The following is a 24,072-nucleotide window of genomic DNA, read 5'->3' on the forward strand; positions in this document are numbered from 1 at the left end:
AAATGATTAACTACTTGACTTCCTTAATTTATTTTCTCTTCTTAAATATCTGAAATATGAGAGAGCGAAGCTTCAATGTTTTATTTTCCATGCCTTAAACATATATATCTGCACTGGTAAATTTTTGAGGGTAGCCCAGATATTGGATTTAAATTGTTCTCAATAAGCAAGGAAAGGACCCAACATATTCATTAAAGGATCAAAACCACTTTTTCCCCAAAACACCTTAAGAAATGTTATCCAATATTGGAAATCTTGATAGAGGTATTTCCACAAATCTTGACCTGGCAGCTGAACAGAAATGGATGTCAATGATTTTTAAGTCACCAACTCCTCACTTCTTCATCTTGAACCCCTGCATGCAGTCTTTAAAATGTTTAAATTTCTCTCCCTTTGACTTGGATCATCTGCATTTTTTTCTACTTCAAAACTTAACATCTTTCTCATCTTCCTATCACTGAAATGTACTGATATTAAAGACAATAAATGTGTTTTTTGCTCAACTTACTATAATTTGCTGAACTTAGTAGTTCTTTGTGATAGCACAAATTATATGGTGTGTATGAGAGGGACTAAGTGCTCATTGTCTAGGAAGTCTGTGAAGGCCTACTCAGGAAAATAAAGCTATGTTTCTTGGCTTAATTACTGAAGCTAAGAATTAACCATTAATAGCATATTGACAGACAAGAAAATGTCTTGAAAATGCAAGAATCGTTGCCTCTGCCACTTTGAAAATGGATGGGCTCTTAGAATTCAGCAGATCCAATGATAATGTAATTCATAACCCTGGGTAATTTTAACTTGAATTTATAATACTTCCAAGATTTTTTGCAACATAAAAAGTTGTAGTACCCAAGTCATGTTTTCTCCCAAGGATTGCTTTTAGCATGTGATTAACCTCCCAAATGATAACATATTTCCAAAGGTCCTCTTAGGAGGTCACACGTTGGGAATAGCAAATAGAGTCTAATGGTTGACATTAGTTACCAGCTACCACCATTGCTATTTGTTTGTCACATAATTGTTCCTCATTTTATCATTTATGTAACTGGTGATCATTAGCATACAGGTTTACAATACTTCATGTAAAATGGAAGGGGAAAGAGCAAGTGAGTAAAACTAATTTACTTACAGAATGGCAACTTAAGGAAATGTATTTTGAAAGAATGACATTTCCTTGAACTCATCTTTTTATAAGTTCCATTTTTAAGGTCCTTTAAAAAGGGACCTCAGTGTTTCAGTAAAATTGCTAGAGTGGTAAATTTTCCATCAAATGTATTTTATTCAATCTTCTACTTAAGAACTTCAGAATAAGTATAATAATCACACTAATAATATGTTGCTATCAAATTTTCACCATAGTTTCTCCTAAGAGCTCATAGTATGCTGTATGACCACAGCATATTGTTAAAAAATATCCCTTTGAAACACTGCATGTGTATCCAGATGTACTGTGGTTTCATGATTCTTAAAGAGAATGGGTAATCTAAACTTTTTCATTGGCTTTTCCATTAGTTAATTACAAAGTTTCTTGGGCAAAAGGATAGGTGACCTGTTTACATTAATAATTACAATTTGGATAAAAAAAATTTGCAAACTTTGTCACAATTCATCCAATTTTGTGAGATTTATGCTTTCCTCTCCAAAAGTAGTTTTATCCAAATTACAGAGAGAAACAGTATTTTACAAAAAAAACCATAGCTTATAGCTGTGAATCACAGCTTGTCTACCAGATGTGTAAGAGCTGGTAGAAGAGGAAGGGCTGTAGTAATTGATATTATTTTAGATAAGCCACCTGCTGTATTAGAGCATATGTAAATATGTGCTCTCATGAGTGACTTAATTGAAGTCTAAGGAGCTCTGACCTCCTGTGAAAGAGCTACATAAACACAAGACACTCATCACCAACACTGGGAAATTACATGAGTCAAGTCAGGGCTGCATTAAATGGACTAAGTTGAGGTCACTTGAATGATGATTTGGCATGATTTTTAAGTATGCTGTTTTTGATTATGCTGTTATACTTGTTATACTTTATGCCAGATTCCCTTATAGCAATTGAACTGCTATATTTATTTAACATTTTCATGTCATATGGTGATTCAATCTTTTGTATCCACATTTAATTACAGAAAACAAATAAGGCCTTTGAGGTAGCAAAATTTACCAATTTTTTTTTTTTGCAATATATTCATTAATACATTTGAATCTTAAAAAGAGTAGATATAATTTGCTGCTATTTCTCTTGTTGATTTTGTTATAGACTCAATGAAGAGGGGTAGGATATAATAAAAAGAGCACAGAAATTTCTCCTAGTCTCCATTGTTCAACTTATTATCTTTGAGACTTTTAGTGACTCACTTTGATGCTTGGCATACCTATCATCAAATTGCAATAGAAATATTTCCCTCATTTTTCATAATTAGTCATAGAGTCAGATATCATGAGGCATATTGAAATGGATTTGTGAGAAAATAAAGCAGCTATAAACATTCAAGCATAGATTTTGTGTGGTCATTCATTTCCATTTCTCTGAAATAAATGCCCAAGTGTATAAATACTGACCCATATAGTAGTTGGACATATACTTTTTAGAAAATCTACCAAATTGTTTTGGGGAGCAGTTGTATCATTTTATGTTCCCACCAGCAGTATATGTATCAATATGGGTATGGGTGACTTACTTTCTCGAAATCTTCACCAGCATTAGGCATTGACAATAGTTTTCTTTCCTTCTTATAGATGCACAGCTATGATTTTCATTTATATTTTCTTAATAATTTTATATATTTCTGTTTGCTTACTTCATATCTTCACATTGTCTAGTGAAAATGTCTTTTATTTCCTTTGCACATTTCTAATTGGGATTTTTACTTGCTTATTATTGAGTGTTAAGTATTCTCTTTTTACTCCAGATACAAAATCTCTGTCAGACACAAAATTTGCAAATATTTTTCTTCTTGTTTGTTATTTGTAATTTTCTTACAGCCATAAATCTCATCTATTTTCTCATCTTATTCTTAGAATATACGACTTTATATTTACATTTAAATTCGCTGTTCTGCTTGAATTACTTTCTGTATAAGATGTGAAGTTTTTTGTTGAGGTTCAGTTTGTTGGATATGAATATCCAGTTACTCCCATGTCAACTGATTGCACCTTGTGCCTAGAACATCCAATTTCTTAAAAACCTATTGTTCTTCAATTGAAATGTTTTTGTTCCTTTGTCTAGAATTGTGGGCACATTTATGTTGGTTATTTCTGGGCTTGCTATTCTTTTCCATTAATATGTGTGTGTATCCTTTGTTAGTACCACACTACCCTGTACACAGCAGCTATATAGTATCCTTAAACATTCAGAGGAGTGATTGATCACAGTTTATTATTTTTCAAAACTGTTTTGGTATTTTAAGACCTTTACCTTTCCCTGTAAGTTTTAAAATAACCTGGTATATGTATTCAAAAACTCATGCTAAGATTTTGATAGAATTTTAGGAGAACATATTTTCTTACTGTTTTGAGTCTTTGAGTCAATGGGCATTGTATACCTTTCCATCTATTTATATATTTCATTTCTTTTAGCAGCATTTCCTCATTCTAGTTTTTAGAGAGCAAACTTTCAATCTTTTGTCATGTATGATCACAGCTGCACGTTTTATCTTTTTAGTCAATCTTCTTTTTCTACCTGAGGATGTCCCTCTCTATTTCCAGTGTAATAAAAATCTTTGTCTGGAATAAATATTATATTTCATCAAATGCTTTTTCTGAATCAATTGGCATGGTTATATAAGTATGTCGTTAGCCTGATGATATGGTAGATCACATTGACTGATACATGTATACTGAGACTGATGTGCATTGTAGGAATACATTTTAATTGTCATAATGTTATTACATTTATATAGTAGTAAATTAAGTTTTTTAAGATTTTTGCATCAGACTTACTAGATATATTGGTCTTCAGTTTTCTTTTGTAAAGCTGGCAGTATGTTTTGATATCAGAATTGCACTGATCTCATAAAATCAGTTGAAAAGTGTTTTTTTTTTTCTCTCTCATATTGTCTGGATAATCATATAAAATTGGTGTTAATTATTTTACAGTGTTCAGTAAAATCCACAGTGAATTCATATGGTCCTGGATTTTATCTTCTCAGTAGATTTTAAATACAAATTATATTTCTTTAATGTTAACAGACTATTCTGTTTATTTATTTCATTTGATCCTAGTTTTGGTTACTTGTTGTACTTAAGGAATTGGTCAGTTTCTTCTATGTTGCTGAATCTATAAGTGTAAATTCTTTATGGTTGTATCTTTTCATCCTTGGAAAGGCTGTAAATTTCAGAAAATCTTTATAGTGTGACTTATTTCTTTATTATTTGTTCATACGGTTTCAGCTGCATTGCATAGATCTTGAATGTGTTTCCATTTCACTTTGTTTTACATATTTTTTAAATTTTCTTTGACATTTTCTCTTTGACCCATGAATTCTTTAGAAGTGCATTGCCTCATTTTCAAGTGTTTGGAAATTTGCCTAATGGCTTTCTATTATTGATTTGTAGTTTAATCCATTATAGTCAGGAAGCATATTCTGTCTCCGTATGATTTTAATTATTTAATTTTTACCGTTTCTTTTCTGATGCAGAATTTTATCTATCTTGGTGAATGTTTTACAGGCACTAGAAAAGAATGTGTGTTCTGTTATTCTGGGGTATATATTTTATAAATGTCAAATCAATCTGGTTAGTTGAAGGTGTTGTTAAGTATCTCCTGACTAATTTTCTGTCTAGTAATTTTATTAATTGCTACAAGTGGGGCATTGAAGTCCCCAAGTGAGCATGAACTGGTATATTTCCCTTTTCATTTCTGATAGCTTTTATTTAAGATGGATTAAAGCTCTTTTATTCAGCACACACTACTTAGGATTGCTGTACTTTCTTAATGTATTGACTATTATTACATGACTGTAGCAGCAATTATCTTTTCTTTGAATTCCTTTTTGTTTACAAATAATAGATTTACTCCCATTTTTACAAATGTTTTTGCACAATAAAGACTTTTGACATCAATTTACTTTTAACCTATTGATATAGATAAATTTGACGTGAGTTTCTTGTAGACTCTAGCTCATGGTTGAGGATTATTTTTTTTTTTCTCTTTAATTCTAACCAAAAATTTGGATTAGTACATTTAGACCATTCAGATTTAAAGTAAATACGACTGATATTTGATGACTTCCCTCTTCAAAGCTATCATCATTTTTTGTTTCTGTTTCTTCAGCTTCCTTTGTGTTTTAGTCAGTTTTGCATTGCTGGAACACCATATCTGGCAAGAGCAACTCAGAGTAGGAAAAAATTATGGAGGTTCATGGTTTTCAAGGTTCAGTCAATTGTAGGTCAACTCCATAGTTCTGTATCCAATGGAATCAGAACATCAAGTCAGAGGAAGGCAGCTGAGGTCCTGATAGCCTGGAAGGGGAGAGAAAGAGAGAGAGTGAGAGAATGTAAACCCAAAGGCACACCCCCCAGTAATTTACTCCCTCCTGCTACACTCTACACGTCCATAGTTACCAGAGGGTTAATTGATTCAAGTGGATTAATCTGACGATCTGATCATGAATCTAATAATCTAATCACTTCTCCTCTTAACATTCTTCCATTGTCTCACACATGAGCTTTTGGGTGTCACCTCATATCCAAAACAATACTTGGTTTTCTATGCCTTGAATTCCTCTTGGTTATTTGGTTTTCTTTAGAATTTCATTTTAATTCAATTATAATAATTTTGGTATATTGATTTGTATTTTCTTAGTAATTTTTATATTTAGTTTGATATGCATAAGTAATTTATTACTTCCTAAGAGTATTGATAAAGAAACCACATTTCAATTTAGGTGCCTTTACCCTGATAACTTCTAAATGTCAAAAATATTTTCTCCATATACATTGAGTGTATCAGAACTTGTTAATTTCTTTTTGCTTTAGCCATAAAATATAATTTAAATAATTTGATTATTTGAAAGACTGCTACATTTCATCTCTGTTTTTACTCATTTCATTGTGGTTCAGTATATGGGATCTTTAAAGTTGTGGCTGAAAGTGAACCAATAAACCAAAATCTTTGTTGTAAATCAGGGGTTAGTTTTCTACATTCCCAATCCTTTAAGTAAAGAGAGCAGGCCTTTCTTGTTGGATCTATCTATCTATCTATCTATCTATCTATCTATCTATCTATCTGTCTGTCTGTCTGTCTGTCTGTCTGTCTATCTATCTATCTATCTGCTTACTTTTTTGTTCCTAGTGTTGGCTTCAAATTATAGAACACTTCAGTGAGCAATTCAGGATATTTGGGTATAAAAAGGAAACTCAAGGAACAAACTTCTAAGTATTCTTTAAGGGTTAACTTTCTTAGCCAATCCTTGTCTTTCCAGCTTTCAGACTGTATTTATCATTGTAGGTTAAATGAATTCTAGGGTATACAATTACATTTAGAAGAGGAGTAAACAAAAAGATTCTTCACTATGTTGGTCTAGAACTAGATTAATTGCTCTTGTACCTACATTTAAAAGGGAGAGCTCTCTCTCTTTCTCTCTCTCTCTTTCTGCCCTGATTCAATGTCCTAAGCTACTTTCCTCTGCCACACCCTTCCACCATTATGTTCTGCCTTATCTCAGGCCCAGAGCAATGCAGTCAGTCATCTGTGGACTGAGACCTATGAAATCATGAGCCCCAAATAAACTTTCCCTCCTCTACATTCTTCTTCTCAGGTCTTTTGGTCACAGCAAAAAAAAAAAAAAAAAAAAAAAGGTAACTATAACAGAAATTGGTACTGAGAAGTGGGGTCTTTGCTATGACAATGTGGAGTTTAAATGATCAGGTTATGATAGCTTTAATATAAACAGTGAAAATATCCTCTGATATGGTTTAACTGGGGGTAACTATAGGCAGGTAGGGTATGGCCGAAGGTGGTTAAGTCACTGGGGACATATCTTTATTTTTTATATCTTGTCCCTGGTGAACATATTGTTCTCTCTCTCTCTTTCTCTCTCTCTGTCTCTGTCTCTCGCTCTCATTCCTTGTGCCATGTTCTGAGCTGCTTTCCTCTGGCATACCATTCTTCCATGATGTCCTACCTGACCTTGACCCAGAGCTACGGAATTGGTCATCTATGGACTGAGATCTCTGAAACCATGAACCCCAAACAAACTTTCCTCCTATTCCAAAAAGGAAAAAAAAAAAAAAAAAAAAAAAAAAAAAAAAAAACAAAAGTAAAACTCAGACCACTTGCTCAGAAATTTTCTATGACCATTTTCACACTACAAGAGCAGAGTTGATCAGTTGCAAAAAGGACCATATGGTATGCAAACCCTGAAATATGTGCTATCCAGCTTTTGCATAAAGAGTTTTCTGGCCTCCTTTCTGAACATTCAAGTGTGAGGACAGAAGGCAGGCCAAACTTACTTCTCAAATAATTACAAAGAAGAAATATTTGACATATAGTGGCAATTTGATATGGAGAGAGCAATCACTGATGGGCCAAGGAAATAAATTTGCTTATTTGTTTACTTTGGGATATATAATGTAAAACCCCATCATCATCTCATTGTCTACATTGAAGCTTACATTTCTCACTAAAAATTACTCTATAAAATAATATAATATATAGTATATTAAATTTTAAAATATTCAAGACAGTTCATTGAGTTTGTTTTCACTGATTGACTTGTGATACCATGTGTGTTTGTGTGTGTGTTTTAATTTATTGATTATTTATTTTTGCCTTATAATTATAATTTTATCCTAAGAAAAGACCACTTTGTGGGTTACTATAATAAGTTTATTAGAGTTATTAAATTATAGATAATAAATAAAAAGATATACACAGATAATGTTTGAGTTAAATTCATTTTGATAGACCAGGCCTGTGTTAAAATACTAAATATATAATAAATATAAACTTGTAAAATAAGTTTTGATGAATAAAATTGTTCTTTACATAAAATTCAAATTCCTATTGAATTTGATTGAAAAAGAGTTCCACTGAATTTTTAAAATACATTAATTTTCAGAATGAATACACAGGATGGTACAAACTAAAAATGTTCACAGCAAAGGAAACAATCAAAAGCACAATGACAGATATTACAGAATGGGAGAAAAGTCTTTGCCGCCAGCATGCCAAATACACTGTTAATCTCCAGGATGTAAAAGAACTCACAAAATTTAATGCCAAAAAAACCCCAAATAACTCAATTAATAAATGGGCAACGAAATTGAACAGACACTTAACAGAAGAACAATATGAATGGTCAATATATGAAAAAATGTTCAACATCTCTAGGAATTAGAGAAATGCAAATTAAAATTACATTGGCATTTCATCTGACTCTAGTCAGTATGGCAACGATCAAGAATATGAGTAACAATAAGTATTGCTGAGAATGTGGGGAATGGGTACACTCATACATTGCTGGTGAGACTACAAATTGGTGCAACCACTCTGGAAAGCAGTATGGAAATTCCCAGAAAACTTGGAATAGAACCACCATTTGACCCAGTTATTCCACTCCAAGGGACTTAAAAACAGCATGCTACAGGGATGCAGTCACATCAGCGTTCACAGCAGCTCAATTCACAATAGCTAAGCTGTGGAACCAACCCAGGTGTCCTTCAACAGATGAACAGATAAAGAAAACATGGTATATATACACCATGGAATATTACTCAGCCATAAAAAAGAATGAATTGATGACATTTGCTGGAAAATGGAAGAACCTGGAGACTATTATGCTAATCAAAATATACCAGTCTCCAAAAAAACAAAGGCTGAATGTTCTCTCTGATATGTGGATGCTAACACACAATGGGAGGTGGGTGAAGAACAGAAGTTTAGTAGATCAGACAAAGGACAATGAAAGGGAAGGAAAAGGGACAAGAATAGAAAAGACCATGGAACAATTCTGACACAATTTTCTGTGTACATACGTGAATGTCATATACAACCATGAGGCGGGATCCTAGTTAGAATAAGATGTACTCCATATTTGTATAAATAAATCAAATTATACTCCACAGTTATATAAAAATAAAAGTAATTTTTTTAAATGCTGATTTTCAGTAGGTGTAATTTTTACTTTAAAATATTGCCACAAATACTGGTTGGATGGCTTTTGAAAATCAAAACTTTTTGGTTTACCTTGCCAGCTAAGATAGGACAGTCAATGCCTTAAAGTGGATATTGAAATCATGTGTATGGAAATAGTGTGTCTAAAGCCAATCACATAAGGTTACTTTGGTACTAATTAAGAAAATAGAGTGTGGTCATAGTCCTTTATAAAATAAGTCTACGTAATGTGCCAATTAAGTGAGAAAATGAAGTGATAGTAGAATATAACCCAAAAAAAAAAAAAAAAAACCAAACAAATAGAAAATACACAGTAAACTGCAGGAAAAAGGAAAATACAAAGAACAATACATTTTATTTAGATAGTAGAGCTTACTGGAATGCCTGACTTTATTTTTTTAAGAGTGATATAGATGTTTGTTTCCTATTTTATAGGTAAAAGTATTTTTTTTTGATTGTCCATTATTTTTTCTTAGTGATTATGCTTTTTTTTAAAAAAAACATAATTTAGTTCATCGCAATCTTCAGTATTTCTCCTTCTCCCTCCTACTGATCCTCTTGTATTTCAGAAAAAGTAACAGTAAAGATAATCTGATAGCTAAACAAGAAAGATGAAATTGAAAGGATTCATACACAATGGTATTTCCCATGAGAAATGATTTCTCTCCTTAACAAAGAAAAATTCGCATTTAATGATTTTTAAATCATATTGTATTTTTCCATGTGGGTATAAAAGCTGTTGATTAGCATAACTGGGAAGAAAGCATTCAGTTTAATAGATGAAGATCAAAGTGAAGGGAGGAAAACAGCACCTTGTGAAAGAACTAGGCTGATGCTCAATCGTGTTGTTTTAAAAACAAACACAGAATTAAGTAATATGTGTTCATTGGAGAAAATAGAAAATGCAGAAGAAAAAGATGATGATAAAATTAACATTGCATTACATAAAGATAATTACTGTTTATTATTTAAGTGTGTGCATCTAGATTATTCTCTACATGCAATGTATATTCACACACAATATGTTCGAACATTGCAAAATTGAAATTATACTGGCCCTTACTTTTCCAACCTGATATTTTGTCTCTCAATCAAATATCATGACACTTTTTCTATGTAAATAATTGCAATTCTACAATATCACTTCTAATGGTACAAGGCACTTGCAATAAAGGTTTAAAAATGCTTTTACTCACAAGTCTTTTAATTTTGGTATTGAATCTTTTTCAGAAACTATAGTAAGCAAGAGGATCATGTATCTTAGAACTTAAGAGAGACAAGAAAGGAGGATTATTGAGATCAGAGCTTGCACTATCAAATAAGCACAGATAAACTTTTCAGCCGCATTCAAAACACAGTAAATGGTAAACAATGTACCTATGTTTATATATAGTATGATTCTGACATTAATTCTATCTATACCAAGGGAACTGGTAAAAGATTTATCTGGAGTACAATAGTAAATATATAGTTGCTGTGAAATGATAAAAAAATGAATAAAATCATGTTACAAAACAAACGAGTCTTCCTCTATTTTCCCATTTTTCTTCTCTGTTTAGTACTATTCTGTCTCTGATATTCATTACCTTGCATCATCGTTTATATGATACCTTTGAATTGCTGGTTGGCACATTTCAATAGAACTTGTAGAAGGGAAACAATATGTTTTCAAATAATAAAGCTATTTGAACAGCCTATCAACATAAAAGGAATCTCTTTCCAGATCACTAACTCTATGTCTGTACTGTAACAATTATTCAACTGCCTGCCAACCCCTCATCCATTGACCTCCCTTGTACTATTAATTATTCATTCTTTCCATCATTTCTTACCTTGTCAGCTTATGTTTTGTGGTATAGTGCTATAATGATTTCCTTCCACACATTTCAACTCCCTTTCCTTTATTTCTTCTTTTCCACAAAAACCCTTAGTCTTTTTCAAACCAATTATTTCTCTCTCTCTTGGACGTCACCTCAATATTTGAATTTGGGGGTAAATTGAATACTGACTGAATGTGTTCAATTTAAATGCATGATCCCATACATGAATTGGTCAAATGGTCAATACCAAGAAGTCCTATTAAGACTCCAAAATAATTTCAACTAATATTCAAGTTGATTTCAAACTCTCTCTCTCTCTTTCTCCTCTCTCTCTCTCTCTCTCTCTCTCTCTCTCTCTCTCTCTCTCTCTCTCTCTTTATTTTGCCTTCTATCAGTTAATAGCCTTGTCTTTTATTTCCCTTAAAATACAATGTCAATGAATTTTGTCTCAGTTTTCCTGGCAAACCTAGCGTCATCCTGTACCATTGTCTCCCTGACTTTCAGTTACAAGGAAAATAAGGACCTTCATCCTACCAAAGGTCAGACCTCTAATTATGTTTAAATTCCTTTTAACAGAATATTCTCCAGGGATTTCATTCATTCTTTTATCCTGGTCCCCAGTTTTTCTTGCTCTGCTAATAACTTCTACAAGTTACAGAAATTAATTATGGTGTCTCTTAATGAAAAAATCTACAGTGGACTAACAATCTCTTCTAGTTACCAGTCCCGTTTTCCCCTCTAAAAGTCAACAGAAAAGTCTTGCAATTGCCTGTCATCTCCAGCTACTTACTTTAGCATCCCTTTCTTTAACCACAAAAACCAGGGTTCTACCCATGTCACTGACTTACAGCTCTTCCTGACAAAGATATCAACCATCTTCCTCGTCTTTTTTACAACCTCTACATCAGTGCTATTCAAAACATGGATCAAGACACAGCAAAATCAACAATGTATGAACAACTTCAGTTGATCTTCTCTGTTATTATTCATCCCTTAACAATAGAGGCATCTGGGTGCTCAATCCAAAATCTGAAGTCATCTTGATTTCTCCCTTTGCTAAACACTCACACTTGTTCTTTTAGTAAAGCAATTTTGACTGACAGTTTCCTTATAAAAAACATTTTCTCTAATTGAGACTACTATAGTGACACTATACGAATCTCTATATCCTCTCTTGTATCACCAGAGTATGTTTTATTAATAGCAACTAGAATAATACTTTAAACATAAATCAGATTAGAATATTCCTCTACTATAAACCCTTCAATACCTTCTTATTGATCTTAAAATAAATTCAAACTTTTTACTGGTCAGTGTACATGACCTGACTCACATGTAAAGTTTTGTTTATAGAATTACTCCTTTTCTTTTCAGATAATGGAATTATCCTTCATACATTAGCCACATTGGTATCCTTATAAAGAATAAATTTTATTTTGTATATTTAAGGTATGCAGCACGAAGTTATGGGATATATGTAGATCATAAAAACATACACAACATCTTACATAGTTACTTATATTTTTAAAATAAGGGGCAACTAACATTTAATCCTATAAACAATACAATATTATTACCTATAGGCTTACCGTGTAGATCCATTTATTCTACATTCTGCTTCTTTATATCCTCAGGCAAACACCTCCCATCCTCCCTCACACCTGGCAAACACTATTTTGTTGTCTCTTTTTATATCTGTTTTTTTATTCCACATATAAACGAGGTCACAAAATATTTTTCTTTCTGTTTGTGGTTTATTTCAACTTAGCATATTGGTCTCTTCTAAAGTTGTTCTCAAAGAATGCACCCCACAAACGGCAGCATATACACCACCTGGGAATTCATAGAAATGCAAACTCTCAAGTATCTCTCAAGGGCTAGTGATTCAGAAACTCTGGATGTGGGGCAAGCAGCTAGGTTTTAACAAGTCCTCCATGTGGTTTTGATGCATGTTAAAATCCAGGCATTGCTGCTAGTACATGATATTGCTACCTAAGGGGCTGTGTTTGTCCTTTTCCATGCCTGGGATATTCCTTCTCGGCCTTTGGCTTGGCAAGGTTCCTGAGGTCCAGCATGTGTTGCTGAATCTAAACTTCCACTCCCATTAAACATGATTGAGTCACTTGTTTATTGTATTATCTGTCACTCTCTCTCTAATGCAGTCGTCAACATGGCAGGGCCTTGTCAGCCTTGTTTAGTGCTTTAATAATACTGCCAGCTCAAAGTCTGACACAGGGTAAGCAGTCTGTAAATGTGTGTAAAATGAATGCATCCACCATGAGAATCTGTAAATAATAATTTGATTAGTGAATAATTTTATAAACTCTACTAAATTACCTGATATTTATCTTTGGATTGAAAAGGAAAATATTTCACTTTACCTCAGAATGACAAAAGGTAAACATTATTTGTACAGTAAATGTGTTTGAATGAAAGATACTGTTATCCACTTCTTTAATTATCAAATGAATAAATAATTTTATATTCAGTATTGATCATCTAGCACTGAACAATTTGTCATGGTTCATAAAATGGAAAAGCTGACTTCAAATTAATATCTTTAAATTCATTATCAAAGAAAGACATTCATATTATTAATATATCTATATGATATAAATCACCAATGTAATACATTACCAATTCTTTTAAAGCTATAATTACATTGGCTATAAATAAAATAACACTATGCATAACATAAAGACAAAAAATACATGGGTGCCTGCTTTACTCAGAAAATGGTCCACAGAATACAGAAGACTTGAACTGGGTGACATACAGAGCCACTGGAAATTTATTTGGTATGAATTTATGTGTAGAATGAAGTTGAAAAGAGAAATCTTGAGTTGGACCACACCAATAAAATCGGATCTTAGAAGGGCATTTCATAAACAGTATTTTTTAAAAAAGAATATTTAATATTATAACACAGAAAATATATTTTCAGCACTAAATAAATGTAGGTTTGACTACCTGAACAAGTAAATTGGGCTACAGATGAGAGAAGAACTCCAAAGAGACATACAGTATTCTTCTTTAATCCATAATTTCCCTTCCTTGATTTTAAAAACCCAGAAATGATCAGAGTCTAAAAGCATTAAATGGAAAATTTTAGAAGCAAACAACTACTTATGTTTTAAATTCCACACTGTTATGAGCAGTGTGATGACATTATCCTGCTCTGACCATTCTGCAAACTGAATCATTCCTTTGTCCAAAGTATCTGCACTGTATATGCTGCGCATTTACTAGTCACTTAGTGGCCACCTCAATTCTCAGATCTATCTGCATGATATTGCAGTGCTTGTGTTCAAGCAACCCTTATTTTATCTAATAGTGACCCCAAAGCCCAAGGGTAATGATATAGCAATTTACATATGTCAAAAATAAACTGTAATGTGTGTCCTTTAAGAGAAAAGGTGAAAATTCCTGATTTAATAAATGTAAGGAGGAAAGAATATGCTGTGATGACTAAGATTAATGGTAAAAATGAATCTTCTATCCATGAAAGTTAAGATGGAAAATGAAAGCCATGTTATTTACGCCATCGCATCTCCAATTGCAAACACTGCAACCACAATACACAGTATGCGCTTAGTTAAGATGGAAAGACATTAAATTGTTCGTGTACAGGAAAAAAAAATAATAACATGTAGAGCTTCTTCTTTTGTCAAATATCAAATGGCAGATGACATTGGTGCAGTGGAAGAGTCCAGAGGCCCTGGGGGTCCTGGAATGGGAGGCTGGGGTGATTCCTGGGAGTTTAGTGAGAGTCTCCAAGGCTGCTGTTGCAGATGTGGTAGGGGTCAGAGTCAGTCATACAGCTCGTGGAGGCAAGACAAAGACAAAAAGAGTGAATTCAGTCACCAAGCTGGGTCGCCTGGCTGAGGACGTGAAGATAAAGTCCCTGGAGGAGATCTTTCTCTTATCTTTGCCCATCAAGGAGTCAGATATGATTGATTTTTCCTGGGAGCATCATTCAAGGGTGAAGTGCTCAAGATCATGCTTATACAGAAGCAGACACTTGCTGACTAGCAGACCAGGTTCAAGGCATTGGCAGCTATGGGGGATTACAATGGTCATGTTGGCCTAGAGTGAAGTGTTCCAAGGGGGTAGCCTTTGCTGTCTGAGGGGCCATCATCCTGGCCAAGATCTCCATGGTTTCTGTTCAGAGAGGCAACTAAGGGAACAAGACTGGCAAGACTCACACTGTCACTTGCAAGGTTACAGGACATTATGGTTCTGTTCTGGTGCAACTCATCCCTGCCCCTAGAGGTACTCCCATTGTCTCAGCCCCTGAGCCCAAGTAGCTGCTGCTGATGACTGGTAGTGATGACAGCTATACTTCTGCCAAGGGCTGTAGTACCACCACCTTGGGAAATTTCACCAAGGCCACCTTTGATGCATCTCTAAGTCATGCAGCTTGCTTGACCCCTGAACGCTGGAAAGAGGCTGTGTTCACCAAGGGTCCTATCAGGAATTCACTGACCATCTTGTGAAAACCCACACCAGAGTTTCTTTAAAAAGGACTCAGACTACAGCAGTGTCTACAACACAAAGGGTGTTTATACAAGAAAAATAAATGGAATGAAACCTGTTTAAAAATAAAAAATCAAACATGTATAGGAATTGGTACTATCTGTGGTTTTACCATTCAAGGAGGTTCTGGAACATGTCCTTCATGAATAAGGGAGGAGTACTATAAAGCTAATGACAATATTGTGGTGTAGATTTTTAAAGGAGCTACAGAAACTTACTTGAGTTTTACATTAGATATTCCTTATTTGTTGAATTAACTGATAAAATTTGTGTTGTGATAGGCTAGCAGTTATATAATTTATCCTGCTACATATTGTCAAGCAAGTTTGAACCTTCAGGTACAAGAGAGTCACATAAATTCTATCATGTCTATAATTTATTGTTGTTATTGCCATTGACTTTAATGTCAGATTTTGGGGGTAAGGTTTTACATTTCCTCTAAACCAGTCCTTACACTTGCCTCCTTAATGATTGAAAAGAAATAGGAAAAAAAATCAAAGAATGGGGACAGTTTCCTTTGGTTGTTTACTTGCCCAGAGCTCTCTGGGATTATTGATCTACTACTATCTCAACCTCTAGGAGGTAAGGTGATGATGCCATGGATTTTCCAACATAGAAACTGTCACCATATTATCCTCAAGATCCTACCCCACCAGTCCTCAGAAAGTACTGTCATCATTCTTACCAATTAAGTCCTCCAGGAGACACAGTTTAGTTTTATTTCATCTCTTAATAGTTTTAGGCATAATAAAGTACATCCTTGAAAAAGCCCAAGCATTTTCATTTTTTTATTTCTTTGTCCTATGTCTTTGTGACCTTAGTCCTTATCAGTTTTACTTACAGGTGTATTTCTCAATTCATCCTTAAATAATTTCACCAGCCTCCTGTCTCACTCTCATTACTCATGGTCATTTTTGTTCACTTTTACAGATTCTGTTTTAAAATATATGTGATAACTTTTTCAAGTATTTGTCTAAATTTGACTGAATTTCTCTAATATATGCCCATATACAGTGAGCTGTCACCTGGTCATACTTATGTGAATATGAAGTACCTCCAACTCATCATCTCTGATAAGGAATTTCTCAATTGTATCACTGTTCTGGTTGTCCTTCCCAAAATCATGTTTTGTTCCCAACCCTCAGCACCTATTTGGAGATGGAGTACAAACAGGGGTGAACAAGTTGAAATGAGGTAATTAGTGTCATTAGGACATAACCTTATATAACTCATGCCCTTATACACAGAGAAAATTTAAAGGTATATATGCACACAGAAACATCATGTGAAGAAGAAGGTAGAGATCTGAGTGATACTTACACAAGCCAAGAAACTCTAATGATTGCCCATGAGTACCAGAAGCCAAGGGAGAGGAATGGAGTGGCTTTATCCTCATAGCCTCAGAGGACCAGATCTCCTTACACTGAAATCACAAATTTCTAAGCTCCATAACCATGAGATTACAAAATTCTCTTATTTAAGCCATTCAGTGTGGTGTTTGGCTACTATAGTCCTGATAAATTTAAAAAGTCAACAAATCTGATTAAAACATGGGCAAAAGATTAACACATACTTCAGAAAAGATAGATGATAAATAGTTACATCACACTGTGTTCAATATAATTTCTTATAAGAAAAAATGCAGATTAAAACCAAGATTATATACTATTGCACAATAAAATTGTAAAAAAAAATAAAATAAAATAAATGTAAAAACTATCAGTACCCCTGAAAATATTAAGTACTGGTAGAACTGCAGAGTAGCTAAAAACTATGCTAAGCTCTCCTATGTTCCTAAGAAGGTTATGAAATGTTTTAGTCACTGTGAAAAGTTTAGTGGTTTCTTACGAAGTTAAACATTTATTTATCTCATGATTCATCAATTCCACTGTATATTCCCAAAAGGTATGAAAACTTACATTCATAAAAGATTTATACTCATGCAAGTTTTATTCAAATAGCCCAAAAGGAAAATAACCAAGTGTCCATCAAAATTGTATACACACACAATGCAGTGTTATCCTGCTCAGCAATAGAAAGGAAAGAACTTATAGTGTATATAATTTCCTAGGTCTTCTGTAATTAATTAAGCCACACCATCTGGGCATAAAAGAATAGAAATTTATTCTTTCACAGCTCTGGAGGGAAGACATCCAAAATCACGGAGTTGATAGGGCCTTGCTCCCACTGGATGCTGTAGGGAAGAATTCATTCCTTGACTTTTCCAGCTCTTCAGTCTCTTAGTTCCATCTTCAATTGTCCTCTTCCTCTTGTGTCAACCTCTATAGTCCCTCTCCCTTTTCCTATAAGACTCTATGTGACTGCATTTCAAGATCACATAGGTAATCTAGGACTAGCCCCTCCTCTTACTCTTATTTTTTAGCCTTGTACGATAAGATTCACGGGTTGCTAGAATAAGACATGGACATGTATTTTGGGGTTGATATTCAGATCACTACACTAGAAAATACATCAAAAGTTCTGTGCTAAATGAAATGAAAGTTACAAACAGTGTATATGTCCATTTGCATAAAATTTTTAAAGACCGGCAAAATTCTATTGAAAGAAAACAGTTGGATGGTTCCAGGGACTGGAATTGGGTGGCAGAAGACAGTAAGTAGTATGCTAACTATGAAGGAGTCAAGGAGACATTTTAGGACAATGGATGTGTATGATGGTGGTTACTAGGTTGTACACATTTGTCAAACCCTCTGAAATGCATACCCAAATTGCAAATTAGAAAACATTTAAATATACATTTTAGATGCTTTGAAATTTCCTTTAATTATACTTTCCATCTGCTTTTTCCTGTTTTGTTGTCTTCATAGGTTAGACACTGTTATTATCAGTTATGGAAACACTAGATTGTACTTCATGGTTTTTCTACTAAGTGTTTTCCTTAGCAGTATATAAAGGTGTGACGATGTTGGGGAGTTCAGATACTTTAGCACCAGAAGAAAGAAATTGTTATCATAAGGGAAAGGAGAAAAGGGAAAATAGACATAAGAAAATAGGATATTCTTTTTTTGTCTGTAAATATGGTAAATATTTAAATATTGCTCAGTTTCTGGCTTTTGAATTTGTGGACTTATAAAACAAACAAATAAGCAAAAAAGAATGTAGTAGGAGGCAAACATATACTAGAGATGGAAAGACCTAAGATTTATGCCCATGCCAAATGAAGCTACCAGTCATATCAAGACTGACTTTTCATACTTGCTTAAAGTGTTTCATCTAAAGATAAAGTAATCTGACTATTACAGATAAATTATGTCATGCAATATTTTGGAAAGAACATGATAACATTTATGGAATAAACCAAAATAAAATATTACATTAACAATAGACAAAATAATAAAGGACACAATTAATGAGTCTATTAAAAAAAGGAAGGAAACATATACATATTTAACTAAAGTAACCTATTAAAAACATAAAACAATAGGCTGAATGTATAAATTCAATTAGCGTCATATTAAATTATTAATTAGCTGTACCATTTTGGTGTCAGTTTATTACTTGCCTCCCCAAAATCACTAATTGCCATTCTCTTATACTTTATACACCAATATTACCTAACTGCATGTTTTTTAACATCTTAGCCCATATACATCCATACCATAACCTTCTTTCTTTTCTTCCTCTCTTTTATTTCCTTCCTTATTTTCTTCTATCTATTCTCTCAATAAATCCCTCCCACCTCCTCTTTATGCCAGTTTATCTCACACTCATTCCTTAAGTCTCAGATTCATTTTTGGTTTCAAGATTTCAAGCTTGTTCTTGTCTCAATAAGTTCTTCTCCTCTTGACCAAACCTTGAAGTATATCACTTTCTACCAGAGTTAAACAAAACAAACAAACGAACAAACAAAAAACTCTGACACTAGTAAATTATGGAGTGTTACATAGCTGCTTCCCCCCTGTGGGTTCATAAACTCTTGTCTTTAAGACTTTTTTTTCCCCTTTATTATCCATCTTCGTAAGTTGACAATTAGCACAGTACTTGGTATATGTAGAGGGAGTCAGCGGAATGTTTTTAATGAATAAAAATATCTAGAGCTGAAGATGTTTCTAAAATAAGAAGTACGCAAAGAGCATCCACTAATTTGCATTTGGAGCCAGAGTTCATGTGGGGTTAGAAGAGTTGAGCCTTGTAGCAACCTGAGCTGTCACTGTAATCATCTCAGCAGAAGTTGTTGAACACTCGGTAGCTATATAGAGAAAGCTCCCAGGCTTTCCTAAGAATGTAATTTCAACACTCAATCCCACCCGAAAACACTACCTAAAGCAAGAAAGGACAAAAAGAAGAAATATGAAAAAGGAGAAAAATAACTTTTAGAAAAAATTTTAGAATATGTTGTCTCAATCTATTTTGAGTCAGAATCTGTAAAGTTATTTAGAAAGTATAAGCTTTTTCTTGACATTTCGATGTTCGTAAAACCTAAAGGTATTAACATTATGTCTTGCCACTTATTGATTCTTGGTTTTATTTCTTGAGTTTTAGGGGTCTTGTTATGGATGTAGGTGCCTGTTCCAATATGTGGAGTCTATGTTTCCTTCTGGCAATTGCAAAGTTTCTGGTCTAATTTCTAGGTCTTTGTTCCATTTTGAATTGACTTTTGTGTGGGGTGAGAGGGATCTAGTTTCATTCTTCTACATATGGGCATTCAGTTTTCTCACCATTATTTATTGAAAAGACTATCTTCTCCAGTGTATGTTTTTGGCACTTTCTGCGAATCAGATGACTCTGTTTATATGGATTTGTCTGTTTTCTATTCTATTCTATTTGTTTTAGTCAACTTTTTCTCTGCTGTGACTAAAAGACCTGACAAGAACAATTTTAAGGAGAAAGAGTTTATTTGGGCACTCACAGTTTCAGAAGTTTCAGTCCATAGACATCCAAGTCCATTCCTCAGGGGCTTGAGGTGAAGCTGAACATCATGGTGAAGAGTGTGAAGGAGGGAAGTGGTTCACATGATGATCAGAAAGCTAGAGACACTTCACTCACCAGATGCAAAATATACACCCCAAAGTCACACCCACAATGACCCACATCCTCCAATCATACCCCATCTACCTTCAGTTACCACCAGTTAATCCCCATTAGCTCATTGGGGAATTAATTCACTGATTGGGTAAAGGCTCTCATAACCCAATCATTTCACCTCTAAGCCTTCTTGCACTCTCTCACACACAAGCTTTTGGGGGATACCTAATATCTAAACCATAACATCATTCGTGTTCATGTTTGTTTCAATGTAAGAACTATGCTTAGGTTTTTTTTTTTTTTTTTGAGGTTTTTTTTTTTTTTTTTTTATTGTAAACAAATGGGATACATGTTGTTTTATGCTTAGTTTTTATAGCACTGCATTATAATTGACCAGATATTGGGATGCCTCCAGTATCGTTGTTCTTGCTCAGGACTGCTTTGTACATTCTGGTTTTTTATTCTTCCAAATCATTTTCAGGATTTTTTTTTTCTAGTTCTGTGAAAAATGCCAAAGGTATGTTGGTGGAGAGTGCATTGAATCTGTATAAAACTTTTTGTAGTATAGCTGTTTTGAAAATATTAATTCTGCCTGTCAAAAACATAGGAGGTCTTTCATATTCTAAGTTTCTCATCAATTACCTTCTTCAGTGTTTTACAGTTCTGCACAGCAAAGGAAACAAGAGCGTGAAGAGAGCCTACAGAGTGGGGGAAGAACTTTGCCAGCTGCTTCTCCAACAGGGGGTTAATATCCAGCCAATAAATGACAAAACAAACAGACATTTCTCAGAAAAGATATAATTGGTCAATAAATATATTTTTAAAATGTTGAATATCCTTAGAAATCAGGAAAATTAAGATCAAAACTATATTGAGATTTCTTCTCACTCCTGTCGGAAATACCAAGAATACCAATAATACTGGTGAGGATGTGGGGAAAAAGTTAACATTCATATATTGTTGGTGGAAGAACAAATTTGTACAACCACTTGAGAAAGCAGTATGAAGATTTCTCAAAAGACTAGGAATGGAACCATCAAATGATTCAGCCATCCCAACCATGGCATTTATCCTAAGGAATTAAAATCATCATACTACAGTGACTCAGGCATACCAATGCTTCACAACTGCACAATTCACAAAAACCAAGATATAGAACCAATCCAGATGCTCAAAAAATAAAAAAGGGCTTCTTAGTGTTGATTTACTTGTGTTTATTAAGGAAATATTCATGGAATAAGATTTGATATTTCATGATATGCAAATATTATTATTTGTTTTCTTAATGTGTAATGTAGACTAAAATTCATAGCTTGAAATCTTCTTAGTATACATCATTAATCCTTTTCATTGCCCAAGGGAGCAAAAATATATGTAGGAACAGAATTAATTGACTCATATAGCTTATCCATAGCATGGTAAACAAAATCTGTAACATTAAAAGCATGAAATTAGTATAACAAGAATCAAATAGAGAAATAACATTTAAATGTATTGATTTAAAAAATTATAATTAAGAAAATGAATTGCATGAGGCTATAATTTTAAGTTACATATTTATATAAAAAGATATATTTAAATCTTGTGTAAATATACATATACTCATATACATATGAAGTATGTCTATTATATATTTGTTTATTTTTGTAATTGAGAGAAACCAACTAAAAGATATACAAACTGTGCAATTCATTAATTTTGATTCCAAAAATATTTATCCTGCATTTAATCCATAATAGGTTTTCTTATAGTTTCTGCAGAAATGAAGATCAAAAGGATCAATATCCCTGAACTTACATAGTTTAAGTTTTAACAAATTATCAATAACCATGTAGCAAAATTAACTCATTATGGCTGGAAATGTTAGTAATTATCTCAATTTTTTTTTTAGTTTTACACTTGCTATTTTATTATGTAATCACATTTTTGTCAAATTTAAAAGATCACTTCAAAATTTTCAAAGTTTGATTCCCTTTCTCTTTAACATCTATTTTTATCTTTCTGAATCTGTATTCAATTTTAAAATAACTTTAATTATTTTAGGATATATAATTTCATGTACTTTTTGGTTATTTGACTAAATATAAAGGAACAACCACATGATGTTTTAAATATTCACTTATTGGGAGGACATTGATACTGGTATATGTCATGTAATTCTGATCACTGATTTCAATGAAGATTCACACCATTCTATTTAACAAACTGACATTATAACTCCTTTAATTAATTTGTCTACTACTTATAAATTAAATGTAAATTAGGACCTGACATATGCTTGATGGGGGAAACTAAAACACTAAGGGATGTATACTTAGTTTTTATCTTCTGGAGTTCACAGAGTAGTAGAGAAGATAAAAGTTAATCTAAAAGCAAAAGCAAGTAAACATAAAAGAAAATATACTCTCAACTGAATCCAAAGAAGAACCACAGATTCTTCCCTTCCTTTCTTAGTATCCATTGTAGATCCCCAAAGTAACTATCTCTATGAAGTCCTCATTTTTTCAGTAATCACTTTACCTATACTTGGACTGCTTTAAAATTGTAAAAGTATATTTGGTTTTTAAAAATACTTGTTCAATATACTAGAAAAAGCCCAAGTTGGTCCATATTTGTACATTTTTGGAAATATGAAATCAAACTGTTTAAATGGGATTTGTGAAGATGTAGCAATTTAAGCTCAACTATTTTCAGTGTTATCACTTATACACCATTAATTAGGTATAAGATACAGAGGAAGATATGCATGCCACTTTTCATGCTTTCTATTTTGTTTTCTATTTGTTTTGTTTCATAGTCTTCCCTGTCCCTATTTAAAAATAAATAATCTCTTTTAAATATGTGAGATTCCCAATTAGACCTTAAAATAACTAAAATATACTTGGGACAACTGTCTATCTCTTATTTTCTTCTTGATGAAAATGCCATCTATTAACCCTTTCCTTAATTTTTGATACCTTGATTACTTAAGATTATTCATACATGGTTTAAAAACTTATGATTTATTTCTATGAATACTAATTTTAGTGATGTTGATAAATTTCAACCATTTTCACAGTAAAAACATCTTTATTAATCATTTTCAAAGGGCTATGTGAATATTTTAAAAATACCTATGCAAATGATTTGGTTTCTTGGTTTGACTAAATGAAGGAAAAGGTTGAAATTATAATAGTTCATAGGATTCAGATAGCAGGGTGATGGAAAATCTAATGCATGTAGTTCTAACAGCAAGTGTTTACATAACTTTGTACTTCTTTTCTTAATGGCTCAGACACATGGTTTTTTGACTAGTCTTGCTTTATTTGGCTACGAACTGTTTTTGCAGAACCAATATGTGGAAGCAATAATTAATCTACAAGGCAGCTGCTCAAAAAGATAAAGATAACATTGTGATTTCTCAGGAAATATTTTCTAATAAAGTATCTTCGATTTCTTCAAATATTCCTCATAAGAGTTGCACTCATGTTTTCTCACCATAATTTGCAGCAAATAGGAAGCCTTACTCATTTCTTCATGTGCATGCAACTTCCACCATTCTGCCTCACCCACAAAGAAAAATCTGTTCTCTTCTTCTAAAAATGTGTGTGTTTCTCCCTTTCTTTATGC

This window comes from Sciurus vulgaris, assembly GCF_902686455.1.
Source record: "Sciurus vulgaris genome assembly, chromosome: 4".
NCBI lineage: Eukaryota > Metazoa > Chordata > Mammalia > Rodentia > Sciuridae > Sciurus > Sciurus vulgaris.